General features: G+C 31.4%; 1 long non-coding RNA gene across 1 annotated transcript; it reads right to left on the bottom strand.

Annotated features, from left to right (window-relative positions):
• Positions 1 to 1,004: 1,004 nt before the first annotated feature.
• On the bottom strand, positions 1,005 to 3,036 carry LOC127725918 (uncharacterized). Its single transcript, XR_007993272.1, has 2 exons — positions 2,727 to 3,036; positions 1,005 to 1,378 (listed from the first exon to the last, which is right to left on the bottom strand). It is a non-coding gene; the product is annotated as an uncharacterized LOC127725918 (long non-coding RNA).
• Positions 3,037 to 14,061: the final 11,025 nt, after the last annotated feature.

Genomic DNA, 14,061 nt, shown 5'->3' with positions numbered 1-14,061 from the left:
CTTCATACTATAAAATACCATTATTCTCTATTTTTCATATTATAGCACACCACTTTTCTCTATTCTTTATATTGTATCACATCGTCCTAACCATGCATGAAATATTTGCCACTGGACATTAAGCAACCAACCGTCAGTATATTGTATCTCCGCTAGTCTCTATTCTTTATTTGTTTATCCATTTTTCTTAGTTTTATCTCATTATTCTCAATTCTGTAAATTCCTGTTATAATTTATGCTGTCCTTTTTGTATATTCTTTCAGATATCTGATGCACTTACCTTACAAAAAAGCCACACATCAAGTTACGTCTATGTAGAGAAAAAACATCTCATACAAATACTAAGATTACAATGTAGAAAAACTTTCTTAACTATAACTGGCAGATCAGTGAGATCACACAATGAGCCAACTTAATTTTCATTTACAGAATTAACTGATCTTAAAACTGCAAACGACAGAATAGTCTGAATGTTTCTCAGCTGTTACACCAATAATCGCCTAATCCGTTCGGAAAGAAAATATTTAGGAACCAACCTTCACACAATACTACTTTGCCAGTGTACCCCGTGTCTATAAGAGAAATACAGGACTTAACTAGTCATTCATGAAACTCAATATATAAATATATATATACTCTTTGAATGCATGTTTGAATCATGCACATGGAAAAGATTGAATGGGATTTATCCCGTATTGCATGGTGACTTGTAAAAAAATAATAATAATAACTCAAAGATGTATTCTTCTTCTCCAACTCTTATAATATCCATCATGTATTAGCATGCAATAAAGGACAGCTTCCCAATAACAATAACTTCTCCTGTGAACCTTTATATAAAAATAAGGAAATTGGTATGATTGCTAACGAAGCAACAACCCAGCAGAGTTTAAATGACATGGATATACGCAAATGTAATCACTGCATGGCATTCAATATTGAGAAAACTCCCTACCATATAGTCAACTATAAAAGGGTGCGACATGAAAATGAGATACAATTCAAACCGTGAAAACTAACTGTTTAATTGTTTACATTGTATATGGTTTTTAATTTGTTAATGCAAATCAAATTTTCCTGACATATCTAACAACAATGTGTTTCTTGATTTTTGTTTTATTTACTCAATATACGTCTGTGTACCTTTTTCACTTGATGGTTGCTGTCAAAATAATGTTTAGCCAACATTTTTGGTACTGTGATTTATTTAAACTGATTGATGCTTCAGTAATTAAAAAAAAATCTTTCAGTTTGAATCTTGTTCTTATAGAACTGAAGCATGTTTATGATACAATGAAAATCCTGAATATTACATATTTTTTTTAATTCTTCACATTTTACACATAAAATCTGTGTCCAGAAATCATCATTGGCTTGTCTACAAAAGAAAGTAAATATTAAAATCATATTAATTTTTGGTCACCAGCATAGCATATATGAAAAACAAATTGTTTGAAAAAAAACATCATAGAAATATATTGTATAAATAGCTGTCCTGGGGCAAGCTGAATCCCGCTTCAGGATGCAAGATTATTTCGCTGCGTTGAAGACACGACCCATTGGTGGCATTGGGTTGTTTCATGCTCTTTGGTTGAGTTGGTGTCTCTTTGACACATTCCCTGTTTGTATTCTCTATCCAAACCATGCATGGATTTTTCTCATTGTTGAAGGCCATACAGTTGCCTATAATTGCTCACATCCACTTCATCTGAACTTAGGTGGATAGTTGTCTCATTGGTATTCATACCGCATCTCTTTATTTGTGTAATGTTGACATTTTGGTACTTTTATCTTCACTTTTTGTTTTAGTCTACATGATAAACTCTTAATCATGATGATGTCTACTTTTGGTAATTTATGTCATTGGGTTCACCGGTTGCTGCCTCATTAACACCTCCTTTCATTGATGCTGAATCTATTGTTTTACTGTCTTTTGTTTTGCAGAAAATTGAATGATCAGTGTTTTTCTCTTGACATGGTTTTGTTCAACATTAACAACAAAGAAACAGGTTTAGATAGCCACCTGGTATCTTCCCTGACAACATTTTTATTCATAAATGAACTTTTTTGTGTGTGACAAAATGCCTTTTGATAGTGCAATAAAAGTGCAAAAAAATGTATTTTTCTATTTTAATTTGACCAGTCCAGACTTTGTTAACTAACAGTATATATATACATTTTTAGATAGTGAAATATGAGTTAAACGAAATTACTTTTCATAACAACGTGTGCCACTTTTTACTGATCTGTATTGTATAAGCTAAATGCATTTTTTTTTTTTTTAAAATCGATCATAAATCATTTTGACCGTTTAGTGTACTATGTAAAAAATGGCATCTTCTAGATACATTTTCTTTGTTTTTCTTTGAATGTGTACATCATTGTGTATCCCTCCTCCCCTCCCCTTTTTTCTTTTACACATATCAAGATGTAAACTCTTATATTTAGATAGATACAACAGTCTTATCTTAAATGAAGGTAATGTTTCGGCGTCATAGCACTTTTCCATCAAGTATTTATAAAGTTAAAGATACTACACATCAACCCCAAAATGTATTTATAGCGTATATGACTGTTCGAGTGGTCCCAGTCAACACACAAATTGACATTTATTGTATAATTATTAACTCGTTCGTAGCACAGACATGCATGAACGAATATAAATACTCAGTGTAGCAGGGTGCATTGAAATATATGTTATTGTGTGTGTTGTTATAAAATCTTACCAAGGTTGGATGTGCTGATTTTTTCCTTCGCAGCCATGCTGTATGGTGTTTTCCATGAATTGTATGTCGTCACAAAAATATATAAATAGCTTTAAACAACAATCGGTACACTCGGGCTTTTCAATAATATTATCGTAATGTCATTTCTTCCGAAGTCAATAACCAACTTCTTGGTTATTCGTCTTGGACATTATCTCTAACAACAAGCTAAAAAAGCCGATACTATTCCGAATGTCATAAATTACCATTTTTATATCACTTGTCATCCAGACGCTATACTTTGAAAAATAAAGCGGCTGGATGATCGAGACTAAATCTCCTGAAGATTTGTAAACACACACGTGATTATTTCAATCCAGTCGCTCACTGTTACGAAAATTTTATACGTGAAAACAGAAGAAAACTTCTAGGAAAATGTTCTTTTCTTAGGTTATATTTATTTATACTCAGTATGATAATCTAAAGGCAGCACAAACATGTTAAAACGGAGATATCAAATAATTTCTTTTCGATTAATATTAATTTACAAGAGAATTTTTATCTCAGGGGGCGGGGGCGGCAGTACTTCGACCTTTCTATGGCAGAGGTGAGCAGCTGAGACATCCAATACCCCAATCTTTTTATATATATATATATATATTGAATGATAAAAGAACATACATGTAGTTACCCTAGCTATCATATATTTTTTACAATAAGTATATATACCCGCACATAGCTATCATTGTTACGCTATTTCATAGGGAGATACTAGTAAATAGATTTGGACAAATATCTAAAACATTTACGAAAGTGATTTTAGAGACATATATACACAATCTCTGGTGATTTTAATTGCATCTGAAAAAAAAAATATCGACATCTGATTAGTTTCAGATTCAATCATCAACCTTGTCTTATATTTCACCTAAATTTCTCGACCTCATGCAATATCATGAAGCTTCAAATAGTGATCTATCCTAGCGACTCATCCCTTCCACTCATTACATAATAAGTGCCCCCGCACACACCCCAAGATCGTTGGGCTAAGTTGGATGTTGTCTAGATCTACCTAGCTAGCTCTTCCTAGCAAGATAGCAGACGTTGAAGAACAGAAGACTAAAAATATATCTAAAAGGGAATATAAGAACAAAAAACTACTCTCAGACGATAAAAGCAATTATACATGTATGCTAACATATTTTAAGCAATGTTTAATTTCTATGAATGATTTTTAAGGAGATGTGAAGTATACATAATTAATTTAGACAGCAACCCAATTAAGCAACAAACAAAACGTGACAATTTACTTCTAAAGTTCAATCTACGGTATTCTTCAATGGACATGTCATTACAACATTTTAAAGTTTTTTATCCTCCCAAGTCTAACTATAATATATAGAATAGTTGTGAATATGTGAGCCACAATTTGTTCCTGTGAAAAAAGTTCCAGTGGAACAAATATCACAGGAAATATATTCTGGGAGAACTTTTTTCACAGATAATTTCTATATGATTTGTTCCATCTCCATAAAATAAGTTCCACAATTTACCTGGTGAAATAAGTTCTGGGTTTGTGAGATTTGTTCCTTACCTGGTGAAATAAGTTCCTTGTCTGTGAAATATGTTCCACTAGTTATACAAGTTATCTTTAATACTGAGCATTGTTATCAGTGAGTTCAAAGTTATAATTCAAGTACATTATAAAAACATGTATTAAATTGATAATGTAATAAATAAAAAGGTGTAAACATCCAATATGGATTCTGTGGAGTATAGCAAAATGTTTAATTACATTATCTACGTACAATATACATGATATATATGCTGACGTAATTTGAATTTCTAAAAGATTTACCTTATGTTGAATGTTTTCGTGTTGTTTAAAGACTTCAATGTTGAGTATTAAATTTGTCAGGTACAACTATAGAATGTTTTGCTTGATATAAAGTTAATGCATCATGTTAATCTATAACACCCGGAACTTATTTAACATTTAGTTAACAAATTAGTTCCGGAACAAATTTTACAGTGCTGGAACATATTTCCTTATAACATATATTCCGGGTATAAATTTTCTGTGATATAAATTCCGGTGGAACATATTTCCTATGAAATAAGTTCCGGCGGAACAAATGTCACGCCGGAATAATTTGTTTGTTACAAAAAATAATTCAGATATTACTTGAAGCTATGAGCAGGGTCAGGAACAAACTTCTAATGTTTGTTTTGGGGTTTATTGACTATTTATACTAGACATGCCATATAAGAGAAAGAGAAATAAAAGAAAATTATAAATTTAAAAGACGAAAATATAGTTGGCCTTTTATAAGATTATTCTTAATTGTATGTTTTCTACAAGAATTGTAAAACAAGTATAAACATACATATACTATGATCATAAAACAAAAAGACATTTATATGTCAACATACGAACGGTGTCCATACAAAAGATTATGTCAATCCAGTATGTCAAGCTTTTAAGGGTAAGTATGATAAGGGCCTTATTCGTCATCCAACATTAAATGGCATAGTAAATAAATATGAAGATATTTACAAGTAAAACAATAACAAAAGATACAGTATCAAGCTGTATGCTTAATAAAGTTTTTGGTCAAATTTGTTGATTCTCTTATGTTGATGGCCTCAAAGTGAACTTAAAATAGCTTTGCAGAACTTATCACCTTCTTTATAACCAACGACGACCATTATAATTTGAAAAAGAATGGCGGCGAAACTACTATGTTTTGAATTTTAGGCGCTTACAATAGGTCTTATATAACAAATTACCCGTCTCACAACTCTGAGTATTTTTCATCAAAAAATATAATCAAGAAGTCCAATAAAACCAAATAATCTGAAAAAAGAAACATTTAAATGTAAGGATACTCATTATTCAAATATAGAAAAAGAGGCGTGGGGCAGTTCCACATTGCAGTCCAACTACAATGAATAGACAAAATCTTCATCGACAACAAAAATAACCATACATATATGTGAAGCTTTACATTTTAAGGATCATTTTTGAAAAGATGTGAGATACCATTGGAAATATATTAATTGTGTTCTTATATGTTTAAGTTTTACTACGTTTCACTCTCTACACTTTTCGATGCCTATTATGAACGAAAAACTTTCAGGTGGAAGAGGCCATACTTTTCTAACACAAATAAATAAGCAACCAACCAAAGAAAAAGTCAACGAACAACTCCGATATCTGTTTGAAAAAAAATAATCGAAAAAAAGACATTACCCCTCCATTTTCAGTGTTAATACTTTCCCCAAAAGAAATTGGTAAATCTAAAAAATTGTATAAGCCTTTTATATTTTTTGTTATCCACTACAATTTACATACAATTCTGAACGAATTAAACTACAAAGAGAAAACATTATCCACTTTCATCAGCTATGAGACGGCTAGCTTTTTAGAAAAGCTATTACTTGTTTTTAATAAGCCTTCAAATAGATAAAGTGAATGGAGAGCTCTCCATTCACTTTATCTATTTGAAGGCTTATTAGTAACAAGAACCTTGTAATCTAGCATCGTGTTTCAAACATTTTAACTTTCTTCAATAGGTTATCATACGATAAAAACTATCATAATAGAATCATGTGCATAACAGTGTAGCCGAGACCATTGATTGGCGCGCAAAAATATCCCATTGACTGGGTCAGATTAGGTGAACGTTCGTCTGTAACGCCCAAAACTCACGACGTATTTATTATAGACATTTAAACTGTGAGGTCACCAAAGGGTCTCAACGCCTAAATAAAATAATTCGAAAAACTAATCAGGAATAACCTTTGTGTTTTGATTTATATTGAATACTTACACTTAACTGCGGTCAAGCTTAGCGAAAGGTCGTGCAACATAATCAGTCAAACAAACTTTATTAGATTAACTCGTTAAGGAACGATCGTTTTCATTGGTCAATTTAAACCTTCGACCTCACACCTGCGAAAATAGAACACGCGTACTATAAAGCTGAATGGACTGATCAGTATTCACGTAGCCGGTCAAGGTCGTTAAAAACTTCCATCGTCGTATTCCCGAACATGATTGTGTTCTTGATTATCGCATGGCAATTCTAGCTTTTATACATGTGCATGTAAAATTTTAAACTTTAATCTTAACAGTCACGTCGAAATATTTAATTCAACTGTCTCCTCTCAATTGGTCCTAGATTAAGGGAGCTACCATTTTATTTTGATTGGGGTTGAAGGACTTGGATGAAACATTTTGTCCTGCATTTTTTTTAGTTGTTATCTCTGTCCTGTCTTTCTATTTTTCAGTCTGTTAGGTCCTGACTTTATTTATTCGTTTATCCTGATTTTTTACATAAATCGTCATCCTGCCTTTTTTTTGTCAAGTTGCTCACCCTGCCTTATCTTTTATTCAATGGACTTGATGAATTAACGTTGTACTTGAAATGAAACCGTACTTAACTACAAAAATAACCAAATTACATACTAAAGATATTGCTCGATTTTTATAGTAAATGGGTTTGTGTTATAAACTGTCATGTTCATTATTCATATTCTTTCATAAGTTTTAGGATAGTGTGATTTTTTTTCTGATTTAGTTTACTTGATTTTGAAAAAAAAATCCCGAAATTCTAAGTAAATTCAGAACATGTAACCAGCCATGCTTTGTTTAGAGAAAAAATGGAGATGGCAAACCATGGCACAGTGGAAGGAAATGTACTTTATAAACTCCAGCGATATACTTTCTTAACTTATAATTAACTGTTTTGCTATCCTCGGTTGAAAATTATATATTGTAAATATTTAAATAGTTGCATAGAAAACAACCAGTTTTAAACAGTGTGGTTATTCACTAAATGTATTGATAAAAGGTGACTCCATTTTTGTACATACTTTTACAGTAGTCATCCTTAATTTCTTAATATTTCGTTTATAAGTTTATCATACATGTATGATTTTGTATTTCATTTTAATACGCACGCATGCCACACGTTACTTTGGCGGATTGTTCAACAATGTTATGCAAAGCTCTATTCTTACGGTATGAAATTAAAGGATAAATTTTTAACCCATCAAAATCGAAAACAGTACATTTATATAGTTCCTTATAAACTACGACATTTCTCACAAGTATTTATTTATTTTTTAGTTCCACACATGCAAAAATAAAATCTTCGCCGATGAAACATTTCAAACCTTTTTACACCAACATGCCTTCACTGAATTCATTTGAATTTCGTGGTGACCATGATAGTACATTGCATAGTACATCTATATTCACGTGCACACATGGTACGATCTTTCGGGGACAATTTGCTCGTTTATGACACGTCATTTCTGAAGACCAAACGCTTAGCTTCTTTATTTTCGTTTTATAGCATGAAAACAATAAAAGAGGAATGTGCAACCCATCATAAATTTGAAATGGATCAGTATTATGAGATCCTTATTATAAGTAACTACGACATTGTCAGGATAATAACCTAGCGTCAATATGAAAGAAATTAAAGTGGTTCATACATTCATCCGTATAAAAGCGGCACATGTATTTTATTTTATCCTTATATTTTTCATAGTGCGGTACAAGTGCTGCATGCATAAAGAATATTACTTAACACAAATTATTAGTATAATATTTCGACCCCACTATTTGAAATTCACAAAATACTTATTTAATTATTTCGACCAAAAATCATTGTTTTTTACGTTCGTAGTAACGTAGTACATTCCATTGTCGGTCACCTGTGTCAATTCACGTGCACACAACAATTGTTGTTGTATTTAAATCTTTCGGCCAATGAAGTGAGACGTTACAAGTTGTTTGTTTGTGATACGCCTGAATGTTATCAATGAATTATCAATCGCTAAACTTGACTGCATTTCAGTGTAAACGTTCTTTACTTGTGTTTTCGTTATGTTTTGATAATCAATTTTTATGACATCGCACGTTCTTTCAACAAAAAAAAAGGATTTGACTGGCTTTAAAAGTTACAATGCATGTGTTGATTATTATCTTTTTTTTCGGACGTCAAGGCGATTTAACAATTGCGGTTGCATGTCCAATTATGTCATCTTTTAACTTTTATCTGGTCAAAATTTTATTTTAGAACGAATGCATGATCAACTTTCAAAAGTGTGCGTACACAAAACATATAGACAAAATATACTTCTGTCCTGTCTTTTTCGTACTTGCAAGTTATTAGACAATAAAAAGGCTATTTGGATCAAGCCTTGTGGAATTTGCATTTACGATTTTGAAAAGGTAAAATGTATAGTTTGGTGAACTTTTCTGCTAACTACTATACTTGTGAAAAACCCTTGGCAACAGAAACATTTTCAGCTTTTTTTTTAATCGACCCAATTTACATAGTAATGGACGACTTCGTACATTTTATGATCGCAAATAAAATATGTATATAATATACTGTGCACTGTAGTTCGTATATATACTGAAACCCTTTGGCAACCCCACAGTTTAAATGTTTATAATAAATACGTCGTGAGTTGTGGGCGTTACAGACGAACGTTCACCTAATCTGACCCAGTCAATGGGATATTTTAGCGCGCCAATCAATGGTCTCGCCTACACTGTTTTGCACATGATTCTATATCCCAAAGTTGTCTGGTTTTAAAAAAGATATTCAATTTTTTCAATTCCTGAAATACAATCGCTATAGGTAATCGTTTTATTGCTGCTCCTTCTGAAATTCAACATTAGCAAAAGCTTCGTTCTCTAAATGTTGTATATAGCTCTTTTTGCAACTGAATCCATGATTATGAAATAGATTTATTTAATGATACAAGTGGGATCATTTTTTGGTTTGATCATTTTGTATGAAATACATGGGATAAAAAAAAATAGTAATTATAATTCAAATTGTATGACTAATTGATTGTTGTTTGCTTAAATAAATGTGGTATGAATGCCAATGAGACAACTTTCCATCCAAGTCACAATGTGTAAAAAACAATTATAGGTCAAAGTACGGCCTTCAACACGGTGCCTTGGCTCACACCGAAGTCCAATTGCAATTTGTTATGAATATTCAGGAGAGAAACAATAAACAATACAGTAGGCATGTATTGCATGGTATGTCGACTGGAATGAATGGTTTGAAATTTGGACTGCCATAACAAAAAATGAAAAAGGAGCATTAATACATATTTTCCCTTCATAACATATTTCCGGGATAAGAGTACCGACATATGATAAAAAATTACAGGCTAAATTTTTGAGACTGATATGGAAAACGGTCAAATTAGAAAAAGAATAGCACTGTTTAGTCGCTATTTCTGTTTACTGTGTATTGCAAACACAGCTTGGGGTAAATGATTATATATTCTGTCTCGAATGTCCGTTTAGAACGTACAAATATTCAAAAATGTATGATGTGAGCACTTTGCTAAGAATGTGATTAAAAGAAAAGGGGACACAACTTAGGCATCGCAGCTACTACCCTGATTTTCTGCTATAATAGAAAGTAATGGATATATGGGGTATCTATCAAAGACAAAAATCAGCATGTGCACAGCCAAAAAATATGCAAAGGAATAGGAATTTTTTTTTCATCATGTCAAAGTCACAGTGGGGCCTTGAACACAGAGCAAAAAAAAAAAGAAAAAAAAGGAGCATATACATATTTTATCTTTTTTCATATTTCCGGGATAAGGGTACCGACATATTAAGTAAAATTGTAAGCGAAATTTTTCAGATAAATTTCGATAAAGGTACAATCTAAAAAAAAACCATAAAACATTGTTAATCTTTATTTAGATAAAGGTATACACAACGTCGCATTATATATGACTTGAAAGTGAAATGTTTTGTTTATTTGAATCATATTGGCCACACGACTTTAAAACGGAAAAGCATTTAAAATAAAAAATGTGAGCAGTTTGCACAGAATATACGAAATAGATACATATGAATACATATATACAAACACGTTATTTTGAGGAGAAAGGGAAGACTTCTGAAAGCATCGCAGTTACTGACAGCTTTTCCCTGTATCACATGTTTTCCCTTCATAACATATTTCCGGGATAAGAGTACCGACATATGATATAAAAATTACAGGCTAAATTTTTTAGACTGATTAGGAAAACGGTCAAATTAAAAAAAAAATAGCATTGTTTAGTCGCTATTTTTGTTTACTTTGTATTGCAAAACAGTTTGGGGTAAATAATAATATATTCAGTCCGTTTAGAACGTTCAAATATAAACAATTTATGATGTGAGCACTTTGCACAGAATATGATGATGAAAAGAAAAGGGGACACAACTGAGGCATCGGAGCTGCTACCCTGATTTCCTGCTATAAAAGAAAAGAAAAGTTATGGAGTATCCATCCATGACACAACACCAGAAAGTTCACAGGAATAGCGCTTTTATTGTTTTTCTTCATTTCAAAGTCACAGTGAGGTTTCAACAGGTAGCAACAAAAAAAAGAGCATATACATATTTTCTTTTTATAACATATTTCCGGGACAAGGGTACCGACATATTATGTAATAATGCAAGCTACATTTTTCAGATCAATTTCGATAAAAGAATAATCTATGAAAAAAAATATGACATTGTTCAGTCTTTTTGTTATATTTTAACCAGTCTTGCAAACAGATTCGGGCATAAAGGAAATATCCTGTTCGCTCGACTGTCCGTTTGATGTGAGCAGTTTGTAAAGAAGGTTAGAAACAAAATTGTTTTATTTTGGAAAGAAAGGAAAGGCAACTGAGGAAATTTACTTACCCTTGCAACAGATATTTTTCCTTCATAACATTTTTTCCGGGATAAGGGTAAGACATAAAAAGTAAAATTGCGAGCTAAATTTTCCTGACCAACTTACACTGTAAAAATAACACTTAAATTTAAATGTAAGTGTTACATGTTTAGGTCTAAATATGTTTAGGATTGTGTTTAAATTCTATACAGATGGCTCCCTAAAGTGTTTTCGATCATTACATGTTTAGATTTTAATGCCTATCTATTGCGTTTAGGTCCTAAACGTGTAATGTCTATTGTGTTTAGATCATAAACGTGTAATGTCTATTGTTCTTTTAATGATTCATCTACCTTGAACAGGTGGCGCTGCTAATAAATAATATTTGAAATCAAACAAAGGAAAAATGAGGTCCTGTTGGCAAATATTGATGCCGATACCAATGTGACAGAGTGGTGAAATATAAGTCGTCATAATCATTTACTTTTGAAATCATTCATATGAGTAGCGAGTCCAAAATCATCCGGTCCAACGATTTACAGAAAAGAGCGACGATTTACAGAAAAGAACAGAAAAGGACCGAAAAGGATCAAAAAGAACAGAAAAGAACCGAAAAGGAACCGAAAAGGGCATACATATATTTATTTCATATTTATATACACACGAAATTTTGATATTGTTAACAATTCCTCGTAATAAATGAACGCATAACTGTAACTTAGATTGTACATTTTATAGGGATATGTGGACACCAAAAAAAAAAAAAAAAAAAAAGTATTATAACTTGGTTTTCAGTAAAAAAATTTTTTTTATATATGTACAAGTAATCATTTGCACACTGTACAATATAAATCACTCCTGTTATACACCATAAAACAAAATGTGCCTTTTGATGTATACATCAAAGACTTTTATTCGCATAGTATCGAAATACAATAAGCATTTTAATAAAATAATGTTGTTGTTTTTAAATAAAACCAGCAATTAGTCTTTGAATTTAAAAAGAAATGAAGGAATTAACAACCTGTGACCAAGAGACTGTATTATTCATGTAAGTCCCAGATGCGACTAATTGTCATTAAATAAATAAACTGTAAACTTGATTTTTGACTATTAAATAAACTGTAAACTTGATTTTTGACTATTGAAAAGTATTATAGATTTGAAGAAAATGTTAGCGGAAATAGATCAGCCATATCCGACCAACAAATATGTTAAGATAACTTAATTGGAAATCAACTCCTTAATGTTAATTGTCCTTAAATATTGATTTTTCTCCCTTTCTGCGTTTTTCGTTTTATTTTAAAACTATAAAAGTGTGGACACAGATCAGTGTGGAAAGTATATTTGGATAATAGTTCTCTGTTTTTCCCACAGGGTTCTATGTTAAACCATGGAAGTATAATATTGACATATAATACTTCCATGGTTAAACTGTGTTGTACAGTGATAGCCAACCTGTACCAAACACTAAAAATTAGCAGTGTCATTTATTTTATATTTAGTTTTAATGTTCAAGACTCTCATGGAGGAGACACTAATTGCATGGATTACCAACGATTCTAATAAAATATGTTCCACAACTTTGATTTTGGATATTGCAGCAAAACTTATAATTAGGAGAGGAACACATTAGGTCATTTCTGCATGATGTGATTTTAATATGCGAGATGGTATCTGACAACCTGCATGCATGTACTATGTGTATGGTTCTATTTATGTTCCTTTGTGGTGGTCATTTCTTACTTGGGTTTGACCACAAAAACTGTAAATTAGTTATGGATTAGTATCATTAGTAAAAGATTTCGTTTAAATGTCGAAATTGTTTCTTAGAAGATATCTAATGTTTTTTTTTTATATCCAATGGTTTTAAGTAATGACAATACTTGGCATGACGCTTAAGGCTAGATGAGCTAGAAAGTACACGTCTGTGTTATTTTAGTTCTTTCTTCGAAAATGTCTTCACCAAGGCCTGGTCGAAGTTAAAAAATTAAAATTGGACCAGTATGATAAATTATCATTTATATTTTTTATCAAGGATTTTAATCTTATTATTAAAATATTTGTTCATATGCATATTATATTTTTTAAATAGCAATAACTTGTGCATGGAGATTATTAACAAATAAATGCGCAATTTAATGTAATTATATGAATATATATGTAAATAGTTCGTCTATTTAAGGAATGACTGTAATATTTTTTCTGTCTATAAAGAAATAACATAAAAAATGTGGTGCACACTGAATAACCCGCATAGCGGGTTATTTAAAAGTGTGCACCACATTTTTTAGATTATTTCGAATAGACAGAAAAAATAATACAGGCATTCCTTATAATTTAATTCTAAAAAGGCGTAAATCATGATAAAAACGTTGATGACGACACGGTCACATGACAAAATTATGTCTATGAGCTGATAGACAAAGCACTTTCAGCCAATCAGAAGACGTGTTACATCCAAAATTAAATTATATATTTATAAGTTAAATGAGAAAGGGTGCCATAGAGATAGTAAGACGCATGAAGTAGAAAGAGAAATTAAACAAGAGATCTAAGGATAATGAAAAAAGTGAGGAAATGCACATGGAGATAGAAAATTGATTAAGTCTATACAGATTGGAGAGGCTAAAAATCTACCAGATTGGGAA

The sequence above is a fragment of the Mytilus californianus genome, unplaced genomic scaffold (assembly GCF_021869535.1).
Source record: "Mytilus californianus isolate M0D057914Y unplaced genomic scaffold, xbMytCali1.0.p SCAF_15, whole genome shotgun sequence".
Taxonomy (NCBI): Eukaryota; Metazoa; Mollusca; class Bivalvia; order Mytilida; family Mytilidae; genus Mytilus; species Mytilus californianus.
Note: the sequence above shows the minus strand (reverse complement) of the source record. Positions and strands in the feature narration are given on the sequence as shown.